Source organism: Dreissena polymorpha, chromosome 8, assembly GCF_020536995.1.
Source record: "Dreissena polymorpha isolate Duluth1 chromosome 8, UMN_Dpol_1.0, whole genome shotgun sequence".
Lineage (NCBI taxonomy): Eukaryota > Metazoa > Mollusca > Bivalvia > Myida > Dreissenidae > Dreissena > Dreissena polymorpha.
Genome location: NC_068362.1, coordinates 10,394,671 through 10,421,551, shown reverse-complemented (window position 1 = coordinate 10,421,551; position 26,881 = coordinate 10,394,671). Strand labels below are relative to the sequence as shown.

At 36.0% G+C, this 26,881-nt stretch overlaps 1 pseudogene; it reads left to right on the top strand.

Annotated features, from left to right (window-relative positions):
• The first annotated feature begins 3,632 nt into the window (after window positions 1–3,632).
• LOC127841602 (proteasomal ubiquitin receptor ADRM1-like) lies at window positions 3,633–25,686 on the top strand (annotated as a pseudogene).
• Window positions 25,687–26,881: the final 1,195 nt, after the last annotated feature.

Sequence of the window (26,881 nt, the reverse complement as noted above, 5' to 3'; positions counted from 1 at the left end):
CATATTCTGGAAATTTGTCGAACCAGCTAAATCAACAAAGAATATTATTCGCCATCCTACTACTCTAATGCGATATTGATCCAACCCTTCCCAAGCATATATCCGCGCGGTTTTGTGATCTCCCAGTAACGTGGGAACACATATAAGCCTTTTGTTGTTATGGCTGTAATATATAGAATCATTGTTCGTACCTCGAACTCTGCTCTGCTGATTACGACTTTCTAGTAAAACACTCGCATATACAATGTCTATGCTGCAAATACGAAACAACGCATGGTAATAGTCACATCCAGAAGTATCGAATTTAGCGAAAACATTTACGAACCGCTGTCAACTATTGATTCTAGAATCACATCGGGCTCCACATTCAGCCAAATGCACTCCAGAAGATCTTGCAGATCATGGCAACAACGCTCCACGACCCAGTCCATAACCCACATCTCAACCTTGTTCCTCGTCTCCCAAGAACACGCGCATAACAAACATAAGATGTCGTAGCCATGTCGGGGGTTGGGGGTTGGAGAGGAAACCTCCTAACTTAAGGAAGCTCTCAACTACATCAAACCTTACATAGTCCGTGGAAGGGACTTATTGCTAAAAGATTCCAAAACCACGCAGGCCAACATCGACATATACCTTACAGTCCAGGGAGGTATGCGCCTCGCATTGTAGGGTTGAAACGGCAGAGGACACTCTGGTGGAGTATTTGTAATTGTGCATGAATTGCTTGCCTTCAAGAGAAAGTTGAATAAGAAGCTCCTCTTATCTTCCTTCTAAATGCCACACAGAAGTATGTCAGAAGTCAACGAACTGAGAAAATCAGTTGAGATGGCTGTGAGTGACAATGAACTTGTTACCATCATAGCCGGTGACTTCAAATGCTATGGTATTGCAAGGACAAATCTATCGGTACGAAGTGAAGCCCAGGCTAGAGATGTTCAACAAGCTCGTCTGGACCTGCCAGTCTACTACAACCTCACTCAAGTTCATGACACGCCCACCAGAGAAAACAGCCTTCTTGATCTAATTTTAACCACGAACCGATTCTTAATCAAATCCACTGTCAACACCCCCGGTATAACAGATGTTAAAGCTGACCCCGACACGAAACCATGTTATATTAAGCAGAAACCGAGACGAGTCTTCACTTTCTCTATAGCAAACTGGGATAAATTGGAGGACCGACGTCACAGAAATATCTAGACAAGTAGTGCAGCTCTACAAAAACAACGACAAAAACAACGACAAAAACAACGACATACACCAACCATCTCTGGCAAACATTCAAATCCAAACTTGTCTCAGCCATCCAGCCGAAAATACAATCTAAAATGAAACCTCAAATAACTCTGCTGTATGAATTACCAGAAACAAAACAAAATATCAGCTGAAACCCGAATCGAGACATAACAAAAAGGCAAGAACACCCAACAATTGTGATAATTTCTGAAAATGCCAGAAAGAAATCAAGACAGCATATTGCGCAAAGCTGAATGGACCCATATCAACACAATTATATAGAAGTGCCTTCAACACAAAAAAAATCAAAACCATGTTAAGAACGTCAAATCCAGGAAGGAATGCAATATTATAACTGCTCTATTACGAGAGAACGGACAACTTATCACAGACATCAATGACAAGGCAGATATATTGTTAAATCAATTCCAGTCTGTTTTCATCACCGACGACATAAATCAGCCAGCTCCGCAACTCACAAACCGGGTAAACAAATGCATCCCACGACATCACATAAGGGAAGGTGGTGTACTCAAGCTGCTAAATTACATCAACGTCCGGAAAGCAATATAGAAATATATATATATATATATATATATATATATATATATATATATATATATATATATATATATATAAATAGAACCCTGCAGGCTTGTGCCGTGGAGGCATCAGCCGCAAGTAGTGACATCTTCCAGCGGTTCGCAGACACGGGCGAACTTCCAAAGGATTGGAAAGACGTAATTGTTGTAAGAATTTTTAAGAATGGAGATCGAAACACCCATGAGAAATACTGAACAGTGTCACTCGGCTTCGTGCTATCTAAGCTATTATAACATATCATCTGTCGCCCTATCCTTAACCACGTCGACAAGCGAAAATAATTAACCAACCTTAATCATGACTTTGCTCAAGACACTCTTTTGAAACACATCTCGACCAGAACAAACAGGTTGACGACATTATACTTTAATTTATAAGGCTATCGACACCTTATCCCAACAACGCCAACTTCTGAAGCTTTATAGGGAATTCAATTGGATATCAAACTTTCTTAGCCACCCAGAACTGTGTGTGGTAGTTGTTACCGTATGCTCCGGCGTACCTCAAGGCGTGTTGCTGTTTCTGTGCCATATCAATGCCCGAAAGGGTTAAGTCTCACAAACGGAACGTTTATTTGCAGACAAGTGCCAACTGTATTGAGCTACCAACGCAATCACATACCATAGAAGAAGACATTGAACCTACACAAATGGCCCGTGAATGGGAACTGCGGTTAAACGCCAAGAAATGGTATCTAATCAGTACTTAATCCAAATCTACATTCTTCTACACTATTGACAACGCAATTCTCAAAACGTCAAAGGGAACCCATACGAAAGCGTTATTTCTCAAATTATCTCAAATGAAAACACATTACAAACATCACACAATGTGGCAACTCTACACTAGGCGTCTTGAGACACAACCTTATATATCCTGTCCCCAAAGCTCCCGGAACACCGCATACCAAGCGATAATCCGATATATACTGGAGTACGTGCTTGTTGTGTGGAAACGACATAGACAACAGGGTGCAGGATCACATGACTTTGTTGGGTCACCAATTAAACGTTAATGGATGTAAACACACCGGTAAGTGCTGTTTTTTTTCCAAATAACTTTTTCAACAATTTTTCTCAAGAAACTAGTGCATAAAAGACAGATTTTTATTTTTTTATGCTGCTAATGGCATTGTGAAATATATCAGATCGAATTACTTAATTTAATAACTTATTAAACAAGCCTGTGTTCTTGTTAAAAAATTCTATGTATTCTGCACGATTTAGCTTCACGCAACATGAAATTTTGTCACCGATTTCAGACGAATTAAAATGAATATTCTTATACCTTAAGATATCGGCACAAACTGCAAGAGAAAATTCTTTTATGCACTAAAGATTTTTGCAAACGTATTTCAATGACTTGAAATATTTGCAAAATTAAAGTTCTTAACGGTTTGTTAACATTCGAGATCTGTTCGGCCTATGTGTAAATCCCTGAAAACCCCGTTGATTCTGCATCCTGACAAAGTAAAGCGAGTCCAACGATCTGCGGCACGTTTCCTTACCAGGGAATTGAGTAATTTGAGTATAATTTAAGTACCCAGGGGCCTATACAATTTGTTTGAACCAATCGAGCTTTACTTAGAAACAACAATGTGAACTCAACATCTATACATTGTTTAAAGATTGCAATTTCGGCAAAAGTGTGAGATTTGCACTGCTAATATTAAGTTCATGAGCACTGTCCGTTGAAAAGAAACACAACTTCGTTTCTTCAACGTAACATCTTGTACACAAGCGATATCTACTTTCTTGTCGTTATTTTTCTTTCGGGTTAATTTGTCATCAACACTTTCAAAATGTCGGGAGCACTATTTGGCAACACGAGCGGACGCTCACAGAGCAAGAATTTAGTAGAATTTCGAGCCGGAAAAATGCATATGAAGGGGCAAATGGTCCATCCAGACAAAAGGAAGGGTTTGGTATATGTACATCAGTCGGACGACTCACTGATGCATTTTTGCTGGAAGGACAGAACGACCGGAAGTGTCGAGGATGTGAGAATTTTGATTTGTCATGCGGTTACACTGTATTAATATTTATATAGTTGTAATATTTAAAACTTACTTCGACTTTTTGCGTGCACTCGAGTTGACTATGTGCAATATACCAACTTCCAGATATTGACCCTCTGGGTCGCTGAAAGTTGCAACTGTTAATGACATTTTACTAATCTCTGCTGCCTTGAATCCAGACAGCACCATAAAATATGTTTAAATGGAAAAAAATAGGTAAAATGAACATCATTTACTATTTTCTGGCATAAATAAACACAAACAGTTCATAAATATATTCCTTATGCTCAAAATAAAACAACATACTCGGGGCTCAACATTAACCTAAAAACCAACTTGCCCTTCCGGGCAAGTACTTAGAAAATCTACTTGCCCTTAACGTAAATCCACTTGCCCAAACATAAAATATCACATTAACTGTAAACCTCATTTTTTAAATAAAAATCAAAATGATACACCACAAAACCTTTTTTATGTTTGCACATTAAACAAAATGATTACAGCAATTAAAGTCTAAATGTATATTTGTGCCAATGTTTGATTATTAATGAAATAATTAGTCATTCTCTTCCACGTCTTCGTCATTGCTTCTAACGATTCCTTATATCTCAGTCATTCAAACTCACTTTTCCATTTTGGTAAAAAGTTGTGTTTTCACTGCAATTTCTACTTGTTGCACTTTCGGATGATTTTTCTGTTAATTTTTCATTGGATTTTTGCAGACTTACAGTTATGTGTAAAGCCGAAGCTTAATAAACTAGACATTTCTCGTCTGCTAACAGTACTGTAAACAACACGAGAATTGTAACAAAAATGTCAATTGACGTAAAGCAAAAGATTGTTGAAAATGAATGTCGAAAAATAGGAAATATATATACCGTAGCTATTTGTTGTTGTTTTTATATAGTTTTATAATTTTAGTAGCTGTCTTCGTGACTGAAAACACCAACAATGTTATTTGTAACTGAATAGTAATGAAAAAGATAAACACAAAAGCATTTGAAAGCCGATGTTTGGAATCCCACGCCATTTACGGCGTTTCTAAAAATAAGTTTGGAAATGCATGCGCACCATGCGTAGTTAGTTTGGACTGATAAAACAATCGTCGAGGTAAATTCATGCAGGCAATTTGTTCGTGATTATTTGTACTATTTAACCAGAGAAACACAAGTTTTTCTTTGTTCTTTTTTGCACTTGCCCGTGCGGACAACTAGATTATAAAATAACTTGCCCGAACCCAACTTTCACTTGCCAGGGACTATCGGACAACCGTTAATGTTGAGCCCTGATACTTGATATGGTGTTTGTTGCATAGTGTAACTAGATACAGACTAGATAGCTGAACACAAGTTCAATAAGTTTAATAACGACAACACTTATCATCAACAACATGAATCAGGTTGTTCCCAGAATAATGCTATTCATCCAAGTTTCCAACAAGATAATGGTTCACGAAAATGTATAAGTTTTTATGCCCCCGGATCGAAAGATCGGGGGCATATTGTTTTCGGCCTGTCTGTCTGTCATTGTGTGTTTGTGTCCCAAAACTTTAAACGGCGTTAAACTTTAACGCACTTAAAGTTTGGTCATAACTTTTTGAATATTGAAGATAGCAACTTGATATTTGGCATGCATGTGTATCTCATGAAGCTTATTCAAAACCGGATGGACTGATGTTGCAATAAACACTCTGTCTGGTTCCATGTCTGGTTCCACGTTTTCGTGTCTTCACTATTTGGAGTTGTGCAACAAAGACCTTAAGTCAAACTCAAATGTCTCGCAATAAGTCCACCGTTGTTTTTCTTTTTTCAAGGCTCCATGATGGACATGTGTAAAAGTTTGGCCAAAAATTACACATGATAATCATAAAGGCATATGCTTTTCTAATAACAACTGATTCAGTAAAAGGACTTGTTTAGCCCTTTCCCAATCAGAACTTAAGTGAAGTAAAAATGCCTGTGTGCAAACAGCATAAAACAAGAACAGCCTGCGGAGTAACTTGCAGTGAGGCGGTTCAGCTTTTATGCTGTTTGCTGCTGATCAGTATGTTTGAGTTGTAAACAAATCATTTCAAACTTGAATCTAGTAAGAAAGTTCTTTCATTAAATTTGATTTTCTTAGGAACTACAAATGCGTAAAAATACGTTTCTAAGTGGTAAAGGGTTAATTAAAAATGACATAAAACTATGCGTTTATTTTAGGATCTTATCATTTTCCCGGATGATATCGAGTTCAAGCACGTGAAGCAGTGTACAACTGGCCGGGTGTTTGATCTGAAGTTTAAGTCATCGACTAGGAAGTTCTTTTCTGGATGCAGGCAAGATCATTTTCATTTTTAATATTTTTAGATAATTTGGTATATTAGAAGAGGTACTTTTATATTTATATTGTATATTAAATAATGATTGAGACTTAAAACTATGGAAAAAAAATATATACAGGGCTATAGATAACTTTTGGGGTATACTGGGTAATTCAACCCCTGTTTTTGACATCAAATTCAACATCTGAAACAACTTTTTTCAATTGTGTCAATTTACCAAAACGTGAAAAGGCCCCTTTAATTGGGTTTTTCTTCCCCGGTTATTTAACTAAATTGGGTAATTTAGGGAATGACATTTATAACATAATAAAAATGTTCTAAGGTTACTATATTGTTAATACAAATGGAATTCAAAAAGTTACCTGTACATAACACAGGTTTTTTTTCCACTTTTTGGGAAGATAGCCCATGGCTTTGGAATTGGGAATTTTATCAGCATTTTCATGAAATTGGGAAAATAAATTCATTAGCCTTTTTTCCACATGAAAAGTCCACTGATTAGGGAAATACTAAATTTGATATAACTCTTTATAAACATTCAAATTGAAAGAACAAAATCATTTAATACTTTGTTAGATGTAATTGAATTGAAATTGAGATAAAATATGCATTAGACTTCTTTCTAAAAAAAAAAAAAATTTTTTTTTTTTGGAAATTGGGAATTTTTTGCCACATTTTGGGGAAAATAATACTTTTTGGGATTGGGAACATAGCCGAATTTCGGCTATAAAATCGGGCAAAAAAAACCCTGTAACAACAAACACTTACTGAAGTTCTGATCAAAGTTCATTCATTTTTAAGTTGAATAAGACCGAGTTCGTGAAAATCGCTGCACAACATTGATAACCGCTGGAAAGAATGCCTTCTTTTCTTCATAGGACGGCATATAAACTATCTGCTACATTTTTGTATGTAAAATAACCAGTCTAAAAAATTATACGCCAGGTGTTTGTAAAATTGTGTTTCGCGACGCAAGGTATTTTACAGTAATTACGTTATTAAATTTGTATTTGCATTTTTGTACGCTTTATTTTGAATTTTATTACGTTTTTGGTTATTTTAATTGGGTAATAACGCAAATACATGTACGCTTGTTATCTATAGCCTGGGATATATCAGTGATTTTTTGTGCTTTTATTTGTTACAGCCTGTGCCATTTGAATTGGGAAAATTAGCGCGATAAACCAAAAAATTGGGAAAAATTGTGCAATAAACCATGAAATTGGGAAAAATCAAGCATTGTTAATATGATTATATGTAACCGAATTAAAATTGTTTTGAAGTGCATGTTCAGGGTTTTTTCTAGCCATTTTGGGAAAAGGTCTGGGCCCGTATTCACCAACCACCTAAGGGAAAAAAATTACCTAAGGTTGTCATTTTGCCTTAGGTTTTTGCTGTTTTTCCCTTAAATTTAAGGAAATGCCTTAAGTCATATTCACAAACTTCCTAACCTTAGAAATACGCCTAAGGTTGACCGTTTTTTCCCTCAAAGTTAAGGGACGTGTACACCTCCCTTAAGTCCAAAGAAATCACCTTAAAAATGGCGCCGTAGCAGACGAATTTCCGTTGTTTTCGCCTTTTTTTGAGCAAACTCCATCCCAAAGGTATGTATTCTTTGAAATGTATCACCGTTCTAAACACAGACCGATATGTATTTCAATTACTTTCAGAGTCCGGCTTTTAAACAGTATAACGGAAGTAACATTGTTGTTAACTTACGCGAATTTTGTGATTACCATAATAATTGCATTTTTGTATCATTTAACGTCATTTTCAGTGCATGCATCATATGTTTGAAGAAATGGAAGGGATATGAGTTTAAAGTGGCAATATGAACTTGAACCTGGGATGTGTTTACATATCTGTCATTGTGGTTATACTGTATCGCATGTCAGATTGTGTTTACCTTTCCCTTTTGCAATGTACGAATGTGTGTTACTGTATCATCTCGGAATTATTAAGTAAGTACACACTTTTTTCTATTAATTTGCTTAAATGATTGACTTTCTTTTTCAGAATGGCAAGACGTTTCATTAATAGAGTTGATTTACTCGACAGTCTTCAAAATTCTGAGTTGATTGAACGCTATCGTTTGGATAGGCAAGGGATTTTGTTTTTAAATGACAAACTGACTCCTTTTATTGGACCAACAAGCTTCAGGAACAATAGTTTAAATAGTATTGAAAAGATTTTGATTGCTTTAAGATATTTTGCTACATCTAGCATTCAACTTAATGATGGAGATATCCATGAGGTTTCGCAGCCTACAGTTTCAAGGGTCATATCCAAAGTTACTCAAGCTTTGACTGAGCCTGAAATTGTACGACAATTCATCAGTGTTCCAACTGCTCCCGGAGAAATCCGACAAATAAAGGAAGACTTTTTCAATATTGCAAGGTTTCCAAATGTAATTGGCGTTATCGATGGGACGCATGTCCAGATTCAAGCCCCAGTTGTTGATGAACCGGCTTATGTGAATCGGATGGGTTACCATTCCATAAACACACAGGTAATCCTTTTTTTATATTATATTTTTAATTATTGTAAAAATTGCTATATAATATATTATATTCTTCGGGTTTGTTAATTGGTGTTCAATGTTTATTATTATTATGTATGAAGATTTAATCATTTATATAAATCAAGAAAAAACATTTTCAATGTATGCATTTAATTTCATGATTTATACTGATACCATTTGTTATTTGCATGATAAATATGGATATTTGATTTAAAATTCCTAAAACAATCACATAATAAATTTGGGGCCAATTTAACAGTCTTCTTTCTTATATTTTTTATTATACTGAAATGCATGGATTGTGACATTTTTATACAACTTCTTATTTCTTGTTCATAAGTTTTCCAATATGGTATAGTGTTTTCACTATACTACAAATAAAACAGTGGAAACAAGATGCTTTTGTGAAACACTATGTCCCCCATATCTTTGACCTTGAGGGATGACCTTGACCTTTCACCACTCAAAATGTGCAGCTCCATGAGATACACATGCATGCCAAATATCAGGTTGCTATCTTCAATATTGCAAAAGTTATGGCCAATGTTAAAGTTTGACGCAAACAAACAAACAGACACGGCAAAAACAATATGTCCCCCAGTATAGACTATTAATACTATGAATGTATCTCTATATCATGTTTTTTTTACAGATCATGTTTGATGCCAATTGTCTGATTAGAGACATTGTACCGCTGTGGCCTGGGGCTGTCCATGATGCCAGAATCTTAAGGCAAAGTGGCCTATTTCAAATCATGGAGCAGAATGTTGTCGATGACCAACATCAATATCTACTTGGGGATTCGGGATATCCGTGCAAGAGATGGCTCCTCACTCCATTTATGAATCCAGCTGATGAGCACCAGCTGATTTACAACCGGTTAGATAAATTGCATTTGTAAATTCTACAACATTGGTACAGATATTCCCTAATAAACACCATAACCAATATAAAAGCACCCCTCATGCTAAATATAAATCTTTCACTGAAATGTTTGAATAATTAATGAGCTACACAGTCAAGTCTCTACGATTTGCTTATAAGGTTAATGTGAATAAGTGGGTGTTTATTTGTATATACTGTATTTTGATATTGTGTTTAACTTCCATTAAATGTGTTTATGCCCCCAAAGGTGGGCATATAGTGATTGCAATGTCCGTCTATAAGAAATTCTGTCACACTTTGCGTTTAGGTTTCCAAAAATGTGGAAAAACACGTTGCGTTTAGGTTTATAAAAATGTGGAAAAAGGGGGCATATGTAATTCTATGGTGACAAGCCTTGTTAATGTAATACATTTCATAAAAAAAACTATTAAGTTATACAATAATGATGTGCAATTCTAAGTACTTAATACATATTAATGACTGGTGCTTTTATTGCAGGTGAATTACCCACTTGATCATGAACGTGATATAATGCTTTTGCTACAAAAGAGAAAATTAAAGATCATACTTTAACCATTACTTTTGTACTAAAGGGCACACAAACGTACGAGATCTGTGGTTGAGCGCTCCATAGGGATTTTGAAAAGGAGATGGGCGATTCTGCACAATGAAATTAGATTGCATCCATTAAAGTCATGCAAGTGAGTTCATTATAAGAACCTGTAATCATTTTACTTTGATACACAGTGAACAGTCACTACGACAAATTTAATAGTTTAACAGAATATGTTAGTCACTGAGAGATATAGTTTTGTTCTCTACATGAAGATTAAATTTTATGTTAACACAGCTTCAAAAAAAGTATTTCTGAAATAAATATGCTTGTATGACTCTACCGCTAACTTAAAATGTTAATGTAATTTCATTTTAAGTAACATTAATGATTAATATCTTGCCCCTGTCTTGAAAAAAACGACACTCTAAACAGCACCTGAATTAATGTGACTAACATGAACAAAAAATGCATATGTTTCAAGTATTATTTATGTTATAATTACATGTTATACATATTTTAGGTTTTTATGACATTTTTATGCAACTTGTCTAACTTAATTAATATTTTTATTAACAGGGTGATTTTGTCATGTGCTGTATTGCACAACATATGCAACATGCGAAATCTGCCAATGGATCCTTTGGACATAGATGCCTTACCAGATCATCCTGAAAATTACCATGGAAATGAAGATGGCCTTCGTTACAGGAATGTAGTAGCAAATACGATTTTTTAGATCATAGGTGTCGTGATCTGAGAACACTAGGCATAATGCATGTGCGTAAAGTGTCATCCCAGATTAGCCCAGATATTGCAGTCCACACAGAATAATCAGGGACTACACTTTACGCCTAAATTGGATTTTTACTAAGAAGAGACTTCATTTAAACGAGTGTGTGGACTGCACAGGCTTATCTGGGACGTCACTTGACCCACATGCATTATGCCCAGTTTTCTCAGAACGCAACTCATATTCACATTGATTAAGTCATGTTTTCAGACCTGTTAATTCAAATGACTTGCATTTTTAATTGAAACAACTATTTTAGCTTTTAGAACATTTTAATCTTACTAAAGTTACTGTATACAATTTTTCCAAAAATCACAAGAAATACACAATGAAGATGAATTTCATGTAACTCTTTAATATAACTAAACTATATCTTCATAACAAAATAATAACAAATAACATAATAATCTATTCCTCATCAAATCGCGCCAACTGAGCCTCAAACAATTGTATTTGAAGCTCCAGCTTCCTCTTCTTCAAGGCATTAAGTTCATGTAGACTGCAATGACTGCAACTAAATGGATATTAAAAACATGGTATAATTATTTAATTTTTATTTAATTTTCAAAAACAGTAAATATTTTAATGGCTTCTTTTTTGTATAATGAAAAATGGTAAATAATGATGACACTTAAGGTTCAGTCAAATGATAACACTTTAGGTTCAGTCATCCATATTATGCACATGTTTCTGTTATCTAGATGCTTGTATAGAATAATTTATTATATTTTAAAATACATAACATACATACCATGATGGTGAAGGTTTGTCTGGAGGAGAAATAGTTGCGCTTCTATAGCCATTCTCAGCCATCGATGGTGTATATCTGGAATAAGTGCATCATGTCTAAAGTCAGATGTATTTACCATTACAATTTTTGATATTCAAGATATGTTGGTATTATATTAACATGTAAATAATGCCTTCGTCTGATGGCCAGTGTTTTTTTTGCAAATGATATGCATGTGCATGTATATATATATATATATATATATAACATTTCTGTTTATGAAATTGCATGTAAGTTAATTGCAATAATAATGTTTTCATAATTAATACCTCACCTTCTTTTCGGATTAAAGGAAACTGATTTTGACATCGCAGCACTAAAATTAAATAATATTAAATATCAATTATAGACCTATTCAAAATGTAATTTCACTTTGAAACATGTACAAAAATCATTGGTGCAATAATTCATTTTGTATGACCCCGGATCGATAGATCGGGGATACAATGTATATTGTTTTTGTCCTGTCTGTCTGTCATTCTGTCCCAAAACTTTAACCTTGGGTAAAATTTGATAACTTTTGCAATATTGAACATAGCAGCTTGATATTTATCATGCATGTGTATCTCATGGAGCTGCGCATTTTGAGTGGTGATCCTTGCAAGGACCATATTAATTTGTCAAAATCATTCAGCAATGTTCAAAGTAATATAATTCAACATAAACTTGTTTAATTATTTGAATATTGACTTTTCACCATTCAAAATGAGCAGCTCCATGAGATACACATGCATGGTAAATCATGGGGGCATTGTGTTTCTGACAAACACATATCTTGATTAATTGTGTTATAAGTTCAAGCTATCATCAATTGTGTATTTTAATGATTACCTTGAAGTACACATGGTCATGTTGATTTCAGCATCTTGCTGGTCATCATCACTGTAAGCATATTGACAATATGTTTTTTTTTTAAATCAACATCATTTGTTTCAATAATTCAAATTTGTTGTTACATTTTAATTGTTTATTTATGCAATTGTTACTTGTATATGAATTGTCAAAATATTGTGTTTAACATGCACGTTCATTACTTTACCTGTTGACATGTTTAGATAAGAGATACTCTTATTTATAAATTGAAGTGTATTGGTTGTCTTAATAGTTCCATTTATTAAGTAATTACATCATTTGTGGTTATGCATATATGTTGAAAGAGTCGCTGTCATGATTTATTTATTTTAAATAAATGAATTTAAAAACAAAACAAATAAATTGTTCAAACACAAGACAACATTACTTATTTTGTTATTAACACTTGTATTTATATTAAGCAAATATCATTTATATACTTTATTTACACAAAATTATTATAGCATTATTTTAAGGCTAACATCAAAGCAATTCAATTATGGTATGCTACATTTACAATATGTCAATACGTCACTGAAAGAACTTATTGTAAGAGTAAATGTTCTAATTTTTTTATGCATTTTAATGTTACTTTAAACAAATTACCGCATATCAGTCAATTGCAAAATAGAGGTGTCTAGGCTGCTGGGTCCAATACCCATTATGTCAACTCCCTCTTTTCCAATTACGTTCATCACAGCCTCAGTGATGATTGTGCATTTTGAATTAAACGGAGGACTGCCTGTAATATTTTGAGTATTATACAATAATATGCACTCAACAAAACATAATAAAAAGCAAAACATAAACAGTACTAAGTGATACTTTGACAGGTGCACCATCAGGAGAGAACGTTTAATATAGCGTGTGATCCAATAACAAAAATAAACAGCAAAATAAGTTGATTGTTATTATAATTAAAATTTAACAGTTCTAGTAAGCTTTTTTTTTCAATTATGGTCACAAAGAAATGACTATTATATAATATTATTTATTGCCATTTTACAAAAAATATTGTTTTGACAAACTGCATTAATAAGTTATGTTTATAGAAGTTAATATTCAAATAATTAAACAAGTTTATGTTGAATAATATTACTTTGAACATTGCTGAATGATTCTGACAAATTAACCCGTTTACGCCTAGTGGAGTCTCCCATCCTTCTAAATTGGATCAATTTATTTCCAAAATTAGGGATGTCTAGTATATTTATTTCTATATTTAAAATATTTCTTACATAAATTCATTTAAGCAAACAGCCCAGACCCTGATGAGACGCCACATCATGCGGTGTCTCATCTGGGTCTACGCTGTTTGCCAATGCCTTTTTTCTAGACGCTAGGCATAAATGGGTTAATATGGTCCTTGCAAATTGTATAGTTTCCATGTTATGCTTGTAATGTTGTTTTATATAAATTATTTAACAAATACATCAACTTCCACAACAATAAATAAAGTTGTTCCTTTTAAACTTGGTAAAAGAAAACAGCCCTAGTTAAAGTTTCATACCAGTCAATGTCAGCATACGCTGATGATCCTGGTAGATGCCTCTTTGTGTAGATGTGAGGTTCTCCCATTTTTTCTCGAGGTCACTCCCTTTTCTGTGGGGCCCTGTACTATTGGCGTTAAATGTAGTCTCCACATTTGACCACATTTCCTTTTTTACAGAGCTTGAAATTTCTGAATAAAAGACAACACAGAACTTAAAATATATACTTTGTAGTGGGCTTTCTCTGATTTCAATGTCATGTTAACCCTTTCAGTGCGGGAACCGAATTTTGAAGGCCCGTGCAACCAGTTTGGATCCAGATGAGACGCCACAGAACGTGGCGTCTCATCAGGATCCAAACTGTTTGCTATTCTGATAGTATTCTTTGAAAAAAATCGAAGAAAATGCTAACTTTTGAAATTTAGCAGACAAATTTCCCAGCATGCAAAGGGTTAATGTTCACTTTATACTGTGTTTTTTATGTTTAATTTGAGGATATATTTCATTCTTTTTTCCAGTGTTATATCCAATTTGATAAGATGCTTATCCTAATCAATAATATAATCAAAAAATTATTTAAATTTAATTTAAGTATTGCCTTTAATATGGGATACATAACAACATATTGTGTCAACACAATAAAAAACAATTGCTGTTGTTGTGAAACACAATGCCACCTACTGCGCCACTTAAAGCCATAAATGTGACCTTAGACATTATGTGATTACATTGACCTTTCACTACTCAAAATGTACAGCTTCTCGAGATATACATGCATGCCAAAATATCAAGTTGCTATTGTCAATATCGCAAAAGTTATGACCAAGGTTAAAGTTGTGGGACAGAATGACAGATAGACAGGCAAACATTTTGAAAAAACAATATACCCCCGATCATTCAATCCGGGGGTATAAAAATCAAATTAGATACAGGGTAATATACTTTATTTTGTGAAACGCATTGCAAGCAAACATTCTAATTGTTAGTTATTGTGCACTCAATGATATTAAAACAATTGTATCAAATGCAATTAGACATTGATAATATTAATGAACTTTCATAAATTGAATAACAACAATGGCTTAATAGTTAATACATAAACGTCAATACAGCCATTTGTCTTCCCCAATTAGGAAAAGTACCTTACCCATTTGGAGAAATTAGTGCGAAAAATCCTGAAATTGGGAAATTTCGCTTCATGAAATCTTCCAATTGGGAATGATAGGGTTTTTTAATTATCCCCACGCTTTTTGAAAAAAAGGTGGGGATATTGTGGTTATCTCCGCCGTCCGTCCGTCTGTCTGTCTGTCTGTCTGTCTGTCCGTCCGTCCTGGCCACTATCTCCTCCTACACAAAAAGCACTAGAACCTTGAAACTTACAAACATGGTAGCTATGAGCATATGTGCGACCCTGCACTATTTGGAATTTTGATCTGACCCCTGGGTCAAAAGTTATAGCGGTTGGGGTGGGGCCGCGTCAGAAATTATCACTCATTTTTGTAGGTTATTTTACATTTACTTCTTTATTTCCACCGATTCACTTCAAATTGATACTGGACCTCTCTTATGACAATACGGTCAATCTCAACCATGCATGGCCCCATTCCCAACCCTGGGGCGCCCCGCCCACATAGGCCACTCCCACCAAAAATTTCCATTTACTATATTTTTTTCATTTCTACACGGATTCACTTCAAATTGATACTGAACTTTTGTTATGACATTAGGGTCAATCTCAACTATGCATGGCCCCAATCCCAACCCTGGGGCGCCCGCCCACATAGGCCACACCCACCAAAAAATTCCATTTACTATATTTTTTTCATTTCTACACGGATTCACTTCAAATTGATACTGAACTTCTCTTATGACATTAGGGTCAATCTCAACTATGCATGGCCCCATAACCAACCCTGGGGCCCCGCCCACATAGACCACACCCAAAATTGCCTTTACTATAATTTCTTCATTTCTACACTGATTCACTTCAAATTGATATTGAACTTCTCTTATGACAATACAGTCAATCTCAACTATGCATGGCCCCATTGCCAACCCTGGGATGCCCCGCCCACATAGACCACACCCACCCAAAATTGCCTTTTACTATAATTTCTTCATTTCTACACCGATTCACTTCAAATTGATACTGAACCTCTCTTATGACAATACGGCCAATCTCAACTATGCATGGCCCCATTACCAACCCTGGGGCCCCGCCCACATAGACCACACCCGCCCAAAATTGCCTTTTACTATAATTTCTTCATTTCTACACCGATTCACTTCAAATTGATACTGAACTTCTCTTATGACAATACGGTCAATCTCAACTATGCATGGCACAATTACCAACCCTGGGGCGCCCTGCCAACATATGTCACACCCACCCAAAATTGCCTTTTACTATAACTTCTTCATTTCTACACCAATTCACTTCTAATTGATGATGAACTTCTCTTATGACAATACGGTTAATCTCAGCTATGCATGGCCCCATTACCAACCCTGGGGCACACCTAGGTCAAAGTTTCAAACATTCGGCGTGGGGATACGCGTCGGCCTCTGCCGCGCCATTTCTAGTTGCTCAATGGTATCAAAAGCAAAGTAATAATTTTATTTGTTAACTTGCAGATAATGCTCTTTTATGGAACAAAATTGATGGCATTTGCCTTCCTTTTGGGAAATTTTCAGACAGCAATTGTAGTTTTTCTTCATTTGGGAAAGTACCTTTTACGGGTACATTATAAAGCAGGGGAATAATCGCTGCCATAAAATACTTAATTATGTTCATACTTTAAAAGGCAGTCATAAAAAATATCTGCAATTAAAGTGTTTGGATGTTAAGGAATAAACTTATCGAAAGTAATTAATATACCGGTACGATAAAAAATTATAATAACACTTACGGCTGGTAAACCTATGTCTGTCCAGTTTATGCCTGGACATACCGAAGTTCATGTACTCTTCACCCATCAAATGAGCGAGGAGGGTGTTTTCTTGTAATGTAAAGTTGGGCGCTCGTTGTTTCGCCATTTTTTTCCAACTACCGTGTTTTTTTCCAAATTTGTGTACATGTTTGTTGTTGATTAAGAGATTGACGACAACAGCATAAAATCGATACAGATATTTTGTGACAGCTGTTTCGACAGATGCCGGAAGCGTAAACCTCTTACATTATGCACTTTTTATATTATTTATTCATCATCTACACGTAATATTAAGATTTTTCTTATCAACACATTTGTGCGCTAATAACATTCCGCCATTTTGCGAGCACTTTTCAACGTCATGTTCTAAATATAGTAATATTTTTGGCTTGACGATTCCAGTTATAGAATTATTTTTAAACAAAAACGCATTTATTTTTCCTAAGTATTTAAGGACAAATCTTACCTTAGGTTCTACCTAAGGGACTTACTTAGTAAGAAAGTTAAGGAAATTTTTGCCTTAGGTAAATTCTTAGATAATTAAGGAATTTTTAGCCTTAATACTTAGGTGGTGGGTGAATACGGGCCCTGGTTAAATTGGAATTGTTCTAATTGATAAAAGTGGCAAATTTGGGAATTATTAATCGACAAAAAGGACTAAATTAAAGTTATATATTTTGTAGGATGTTTAAATAAAAAGTTGAGATCTAGAGGAGAGAAATCATGTCATAAGAGGCTTATTTCTTTAAAAAATAATTTTTGGGAATTGGGCTTTTTTTTTGGAAGTTTTGGTCAGCTTGTTGGGAAAAAATGGTGATTTTTGCGATTGGAAAGTAGCCGAAAATCGGCGGTAATTTTTAGCAAAAAAATCACTGTAAATTAATTCTACATTAATGTTTTTTTATCAAATAGTAGTGTGTATTAGGATAAGGAATATCAGCAGTATTAAAGAAACCACGAACATCGACTGAACTATAATAGGGTGAAATGTTATGTTTGTTTTACATGTTTTTATGCCCCCTGTAGGGTGGCATATAGCAGTTGAACTGTCCGCCAGTCTGTCCGTACGTCCGAAAACTTTAACATTGGTCATAACTTTTGCAATATTGAAGATAGCAACTTGATATTTGGCATGCATGAGTATCTCATTAAGCTGCACATTTTGAGTGGTAAAGGTCAAGGTCATCCTTCAAGGTCAAAAGTAAAAAAATACAATCCAAGAGAAGTAATAAGCTTTAAAAGGGAGATAATTTCTAAACATGCCAAATGATGTATTTAAATTTTAAGCGGCGCAATAGAGGGCATTGTGTTTTTGACAAACACATCTCTTGTTTCTCTAGATATTTATTATCAAGTCAATGTTCTTACTGTCCCAATTCCAAGGAAAACAACAATTACTCTTTATTTTCAGGAGCCGAAATCTGACAAAGATGAGGAGTACAGCAAGAAAGTGAATGAATACCTCAACAACCCGCCCACACCAGGCTCCAACAGGGGAGGGGAGGGATCTCTGCCTTCAGACCTGGCCAATCTAGGTAGGGGGTGTATGGTCATTTAGTAAAGTTCAGTTCAACTATAATAGAATATTTTTTGCTGAAGTCATCTTCAATAACAGGTTCTTATTAATGCTGTCATCATGCTAGATGACTGTGTATCTAAAAAAAACCTGTCACAATTGTCGGCAAATGTCTATTTATTTCTAAGGGGTTATTAAATATTTTTACTATCGTTTTTAGCTCTACTGCCAAAGGCAGAAGAGCTTATGGGATGGCATGGTGTCTGTGTGTGTGTGTGTGTGTGTGTGTGTGTGTGTGTGTGTGTGTATGTGTGTGTGTGTGTGTGTGTGTGTGTGTGTGTGTGTGTGTGTTAGACGTGGTCTTGTTTATCAGATAATGTCCACAGTTTTCATCCGATTCTTTTCAAACTTACTCAGTGTCTTTATATTAATGAGGACTCGAACCCTATTGATTTTCAGGTCACTGGGTTAAAGGTCAAGGTCACAGTGACTCGAAATAGTAAAAGTTTATCCAATTAAGTCCACAGTTTTCATCCGATTTTTTTCAAACTTACTCAGTGTCTTTATATAAAAGAGGACTCGAACCCTATTGATTTTCAGATCACTGGGTCAAAGGTCAAGGTCACAGTGACTCGAAACAGTAAAAACTTGTTTATCCGATAAAGTCCACAGTTTTCATCCGATTTTTTTTAAACTTTCTCAGTGTTTTCATATAAATGAGGACTCGAACCCTATTGATTTTCAGGTCACTGGGTCAAAGGTCAAGGTCATAGTGACTCGAAATAGTAAAAATTAGTTTATCCAATTAAGTCCACAGTTTTCATCCGATTCTTTTCAAACTTGTTCAGTTTCTTTATATTAATGAGGATTCAAACCCTATTGATTTTCAGGTCACTTGGTTAAAGGTCAAGGTCACAGTGACTCGAAATAGTAAAATGGTTTCCAGATGTTAACTCAAGAATGCTTGGGCCTAGGATCATGAAACTTCATAGGTACATTGATCATGACTGGCTGATGACCCCTACAGATTTTCAGGTTACTAGGTCAAAGGTCAAGGTCACAGTGACTCGAAATAGTAAAATTATTACTTTTTCTTGTTTATCTGATAAAGTCCACAGTTTTCATCCGATTCTTTTCAAACTTGTTCACAGTCGTAATATTCATGAGGACTCCAATCCTATTGATTTTCTTGTCACTGGGTCAAAGGTCAAGGTCACAGTGACTCAAAATAGTAAAATGGTTTCCAGATGTTAACTCAAGAATGCTTAGGCCTAGGATCATGAAACTTTATAAGTACATTGATTATGACTGTTGACCCTTATTGATTTTCAGGTTGCTAGGTCAAAGGTCAAGGTCACAGTGACAGTGTTAAAAGCAGTAGAGCGATTCAGGCCCTCATGGGCCTCTTGTTATGTTATAAATGAGAAAAAGATTCCCAAATAATTCACCTTTAAATTTTCAACCTCGCTTGCATAGAGTTTACGATTTACATAGGGTTTGCTTAGTTATATTTATTTGGTGTAAAATCCCTGGACTAGCTCCATGATCCTGTTTCAGCTGGTGACTCCGACATTCAGAGTATCCTGGGAGGCATGAGTCAGCAGCAGCTAATGCAGCTACTCGGGGGATGGGAGGGCCTGGCGGGGGACTGTCCGCGCTCATGGGACGTCCCGGCAGTGCTCAGTCAACCGCGTCTGAACCGTGAGTTGTTTCAGTGCTCAGTCAACCATGTCTGATTTGTGAGTTGCTTCAGTGCTCAGTCAAACGCGTCTGAACCATGAGTTGTTTCAGTGCTCAGTCAAACGCGTCTGAACCATGAGTTGTGTCAGTGCTCAGTAAATCACGTCTGAACCATGAGTTGTGTCAGTGCTCAGTAAACCACGTCTGAACCATGAGTTGTGTCAGTGCTCAGTAAACCACGTCTGAACCATGAGTTGTGTCAGTGCTTAGTCAAACGCGTCTAAACCATAAGGTGTTTTAGAGCTCAGTTAACCGCGTCTGAACCTTGTTTTTTCAGTGCTCAGTCAAAAACGTCTGAAGCATGAGCTTGAGAATAAAAAATTAACAGACCATTTGGTGACCTGTACATGAACAAGTGTTGTAATCAAGGTTTTATTCTGACATAGTTTAACAAAGGTTATATTATTACGCTATGAGTAATTTATTTAAACTTAAGAATTTCAGTCACAATTCCTATGTATTTTGGATTTTGTCATTTCTTATTTGGAATACGTTATTGCGCCATATTGGTGCAAAAAGGTACCATATGCCTTCTAATTTTAATGTCACATGGTACCTATTTGCATCAAGGGGGCGAAATTTGGTTGTATTTCATTTACTAAAACTACAGCTCATTTGGCATTTTAACTTGCTCTTTGGAATGAAATGTGTTATATAAGACACAAAACTAACAAATATCACTGAATCTCGGCTGATGAATATCCAAGTCTTTATTCTAGCAATCAGTTTTTCTCTTCAGACCCCTGCGTGTGCAGTCCTCCCCGGGAACCCGCAGCGCGGCGTCTGAGACTCCCACCCAGCCCAGACCAGTCACTGCAGTGGCCCTGCCCTCCCACGGGACTACCACGCCCTCGGCGGGAACCGCAGGTGGAACAACAACCACCACACCTGCGGGACGTGGGACCAGGGCTTCGGCCGCAGGAGGCAAGCCTGCCATACAGCTCAGTGACCTGCAGAACATCCTGTCTAACATGAATGGTGAGTATGCAGCGTTCGCTTTTAACAGATGGTATCAATACATGAGAAGTGCTTCAGGAAAATGGGGTTAAATGCATTTGTGTCAAGTGTTGTCTGTAAAACATGAATCTTGAATATGCAGCCCTATCATTTATTATGCTCCCCCCCAAAAAAAATTGGGGGGAGCATATAGTCGCCACTTCGTCTGTCCGTCTGTGTGTCCGTGTGTCTGTCCGTGCACAAATCTTGTCTGGGCTATTTCCCAGCAACTAATTACCGGAATTCAATTAAACTTGATGGGAAGCTTTACTACCAAGAGGAGATGTGCATATTATCAGCGGTTTCTGGTCGGATGATTTTTCACAGAGTTATGGCCCTTTGAAATTTTCCATTAACTGTATATATTGTGCAATTCTTGTCCGGGCTATTTCTCAGCAACTAATGACTGGAATTCAATGAAACTTTATGGAAAGCTTTACTATCAAGAGGAGATGTGCATATTATCAGCCAGTTCTGGTCGGATGATTTATCATAGAGTTATGGCCCTTTGAAATTTTCCATTAACTGTACATATAGTGCAATTCTTGTCCGGGCTATTTCTCAGCAACTAATTACCGGAATTCAATGAAACTTTATGGGAAGCTTCGCTACTAAGAGGAGATGTGCATATTATCAGCCAGTTCTGGTCAAATGATTTTTCACAGAGTTATGGCCCTTTGAAATTTTACTTTAACTGTACATATAGTGCAATTCTTGTCCGGGCTATTTCTCAGCAACTAGTTTCCGGAATTCAATGAAACTTTATGGGAAGCTTTACTACCAAGAGGAGATGTGCATATTATCAGTTGGTTTTGGTTGGATGATTTTTCACAGAGTTATGGCCCTTTGGAATTTTCCATTGTACATATAGTGAAATTCTTGTCCGAGCTATTTCTCAGCAACTTATTACGATAATTCAATGAAACTTTATGGGGAGCTTCACTACCAACAGGAGATGTGCATATTATCAGCCGGTTATGGTCGGATGATTTTTCACAGAGTTATGGACCTTTGAAGTTTCCATTGTACATACATGTATAGTGCAATTCTTGTCCGAGCTATTTCTCAGCAAGTTATCACGGGAATTCAATGAAACTTTATGGGAAGCTTCACTACCTACAGGAGATGTGCATATTATCAGCCGGTTATGGTCGGATGATTTTTCACCGAGTTATAGCCCTTTGAAATTTTCTATAAACTGTACATATAGTGCAATTCTTGTCCGGGCTATTTCTCCCCAACTACTGACTGGACTTCAATGAAGCTTTATGGGAAGCGTAACTACCTTGAGGAGATGCGCATGTTATTAGTGGGTTCTGGTTATATGATTTATTTAGAGAGTTATGAACCTTTGAAATTTTTAAGTTTGCTAAACCATCCATTGTATTATTTTGTCCTAAGTTATGCCCCCCAAGACTTTTTGTTTTATCTGAATATATAGTGCAATATTGTGACAAAAAAAACTTTGGGGAGCATCACCCAACTCCGACGGTTTCTTATTCCTGATATTATCTATAAATGAGGCGCGCTGTAGGAAAACAGGTCTTAATGCATTTATACCAAATAAAACTGATATTTTCTAAAATTAGCTGCGCTGTAGGAAAACAGGGCCATATGCATGTGCATAAAGTGTCGTCTGTCTAACTGAAACGATGATTATGCAGGGCTTGTTTTTGACATGTTTGCTTTCAATAAATGAGCAGCACTGTGGAAAACCCGGGCTTATGCATTCACATAAAGCGTCGCCTGTCTTACATGAACAGTGCGGATGCAGTGCTAGCATTTTAAACTGATATCAATAAATGAGCCGCCCTGTAGGAAAACCAGGCTTAAGATTTTTATTTTCAGTTATGTTATCTATATTTCTGCATAATATTAATTATAATTCTACATAATATTAATATATTTGATTCACGCTGGGGGAAAATTAGGTTTAATGCATGTACAAAAGTGTCGTTCCAGACTAGCTTGTGCAGACAACACAGTCAAAGCAGGGATGATAGTTTCCGAATATATTTTGTTCCAAGGAAGTCCATTCTAAATGAAAGTCCAGTCTAGGCAGAAAATGTCCTCATTGAAATCCTGTGCAGACTGCACAACCTAATCCGGTACAACACTTTACGCAAATGCAGACTGCACAGCCTAATCTGGTACAATACTTTACGCACATGCAGACTGCACAGCATAATCTGGTACAACACTTCATGCACATGCAGACTGCACAGCCTAATCTGGTACAACACTTTACGCATATGCAAACTGCACAGCCTAATCTGGTACAACACTTTACGCACATGCAAACTGCACAGCCTAATCTGGTACAACACTTTACGCACAGCCTAATCTGGTACAACACTACGCACAGCCTAATCTGGTACAACACTTTACGCACATCCTAATCTGGTACAACACTTTACGCACAGCCTTATCTGGGACAACACTTTACGCACAGCCTAATCTGGTACAACACTTTACGCACATCCTAATCTGGTACAACACTTTACGCACAGCCTACTCTGGGACAACACTTTACGCACAGCCTAATCTGGTACAACACTTTTCGCACAGCCTAATCTGGGACAACACTTTACGCACAGGCTTATCTGGTACAACACTTTACGCACAGCCTAATCTGGGACAACACTTTACGCACAGCCTAATCTGGGACAACACTTTACGCACAGCCTAATCTGGGACAACACTTTACGAACATGCATTAAGTCATCTTTCCCAGAGCACGACTAATATACTTGTGTTGTCAGGATAACATGCTTTTTCTATATGTTTGTGTGTGTGTTTTATAACATCAAGCACAATTTAACACTCTACTTTTCTTGTATTTCAGTTCCTGCAGACAAAGATGGTAAGAACAAAACAAGATCAAATGCAGCAGAAAACTGAAAGAGTTTCCATTTCAACTTACATTGTGTAACATTATATAATTATGTATAAAATATGACGATATATAATATTACAAACAAGGGCATGTTTATATGTAAATACTAAATGACTGCACATGAATTACATGTATTGCTGCCTTTGTCTGACATTTCTTGTTGCAGAATTTACATGAAGTAGAAAAAAAACACTACATCTAAACAATTGTAATATTTAACAGCATCATAATTCAAGTGCGAAGTAACTAAGTTTTATGGAAGAAAATCAAGAAAATAAATTCTACAAACACTTGTTTAAATGAATGATTAAAAATTATGTAAAAATCTGTTTATTGTTTATCAACCCATCCACAGTGGACCTGTCCTGTCAAAGGCCCTTGACCCCGAGTCCATGGTCCCGATACTGGCCAACCCAGAGGTCCAGCAACGCCTGATACCTTTCCTGCCGGAGGGTGGGGCCCTACCGAAGTCCGAGGAGGAGTTAAGGGCCACGATCACCAGCCCCCAGTTCAATTAGGCCCTTTCTTCCTTCAGTTCAGCCCTGCAGTCAGGCCAGCTCGGTCCCCTCATGTCACAGTTCGGTCTCGGGGAAGACGTGGCTTATGCAGCTGCGCAAGGAGGTATGGCAGAGAATTAGAGTAGGTTTCATAACCTGATGCATATTTTATGGCCCAGACCCAAATACTTTACACATATTGAAATTAAAGTTTGCAGAAATGTTTACATAGGATTCCAACCAAAATATAAGAATTAACAGAAATAAATAAAATTAGAACAAATTAGTACTTATTAATTGCAAAGCATCGATCACAAATAGCTGGGAAGAAGTTCATATATTTTTATTCATTTTTTTATAAAAATTGAATTAGCATGTTAAAAGTATTGAAAGGATAAATCTCGATATTTGTCTTTTTTAGACATAGAGGCATTTGTCAAAGCGATGCAAGCCAACAAGAAAGCTAAAGACAAGGATGAGCCCGAGGATATGGACCAAGACTAAATAACTCTGCCATACATTTCACTTAGGCCACAGAAAAAATGTGTTTCTTTTAACCAAATAACACCTTTATACGTTGAGAGATTAAACAATATAGAATGTCAATATATTTCAATGACAATTGTTTTCTGTGACATCTGTATTTGTCTTATATGAGATAGTGTTTAGACACTGCTTTTGAGTTTCGTTTTCTTAAACTTATAAATAAAAACTTAAAACATTCTAATATTTTTGAAATTTAAATTTTGTTTGGCCTTGTTTGATGACATGAATACATACATGTATGTGTTACGTATACTCATTGGGTAAGCTTGTTTTGTTTTATCTGTATGCAAAATACAGGTCTATGAACATGTCGCTTTCTTAGAATGTTGATACTGTTATGTGATCGCCTAATTGTCAATATGTCAAGACTTATGAATAGTTCATCTTACCTACATCATAATGCATTACGAATTCATTGACGTTTTTGTCAATATGCATATTACAACAATTGTAAGAACATCAGAAATTAAAAATATAAACAATAAATTACTTAACATTATCATATCTTCATATCTTGCTTCATGTACATGATAGTGTTGAAAAAGGTACATCAAAGACATCATGGGAAATACTAATCAATGAATTGCTATTAAACATGTCATTTCTATGTAATCCAGTGATTATTTAACCAGGTTTTCCGAAGGAAAAAACTGGTTATTACATTGGCGAATGCGGGCGGGCGGGCTGGCTGGCTGGCGGGCGGGCTGGCTGGCGGGCTGGCGGAACAAGCTTGTCCGGGCCATAACTTTGTCGTTCATTGTGAGATTTTAAAATCATTTGGCACATTTGTTAACCATCATTAGACGGTGTGTCGCGCGAAAAAATTATGTCAATATCTCCAAGGTCAAGGTCACACTTTGAGTTCAAAGGTAAAAAAAAGCCATAAATGAGCTTGTCTGGGTTATAACTATGTCATTCATTATGAGATTTTAAAATCATTCGGCACATTTGTTCACCATCATGGGACGGTGTGTCGCACGAAAGAATCACGTCAATATCTCCAATGTCAAGGTCGCCACGACTAAAAATAGATTTATTTTAAAACAAACTTACAAAGGGGGTTAATTTTGTTTGTTCATTTCAAAAGTTCAGTTTGAGTTGTCTCCCTTTATCAGATTTTTTTTCACAATGAAAACCTGGTTTTGTGACAATTTTGTCCCTTGTTTTAATGATAATTGTTGCTTTGATACAAATACTTTGAGGCAAAAACCTTAAACAGGCGATTTTGTCATACCAATGTTCTCCATGATATGTTATTATTGGTATGGAAAGGCATGGTTACATAGACTAGTCCTTAAAGACTGTTCTGCCTTTAAAAAAACATTGGCATAATTCAAGGAAAAAAAGAACACTACAAAATACAGATATAAGTTGAACAACATAAACATACTTTAGGTATGTGACCAATTCAATATAGGATATGCGCTTCAGTGCAATATAGAATTTTATTGGTGAAAGAAAGTTTGATATCGGTGTTAAAATAGTAGAAAAAAAGCAAAATGCTTCCATCGATAACACTGGTGTACCATTGTCAATTATTTATTCTGATTATTATGCTCCCCCTAAATTTTTGGGGGTGCATATAGTCGCCGCTTTGTCTGTCCGTCCGTGCAAAATTTTTGTCCGAGCTATTTCTCAGCAACTAATGACCGGAATTCAATTAAACTTTATGGGAAGCTTCACTACCAAGAGGA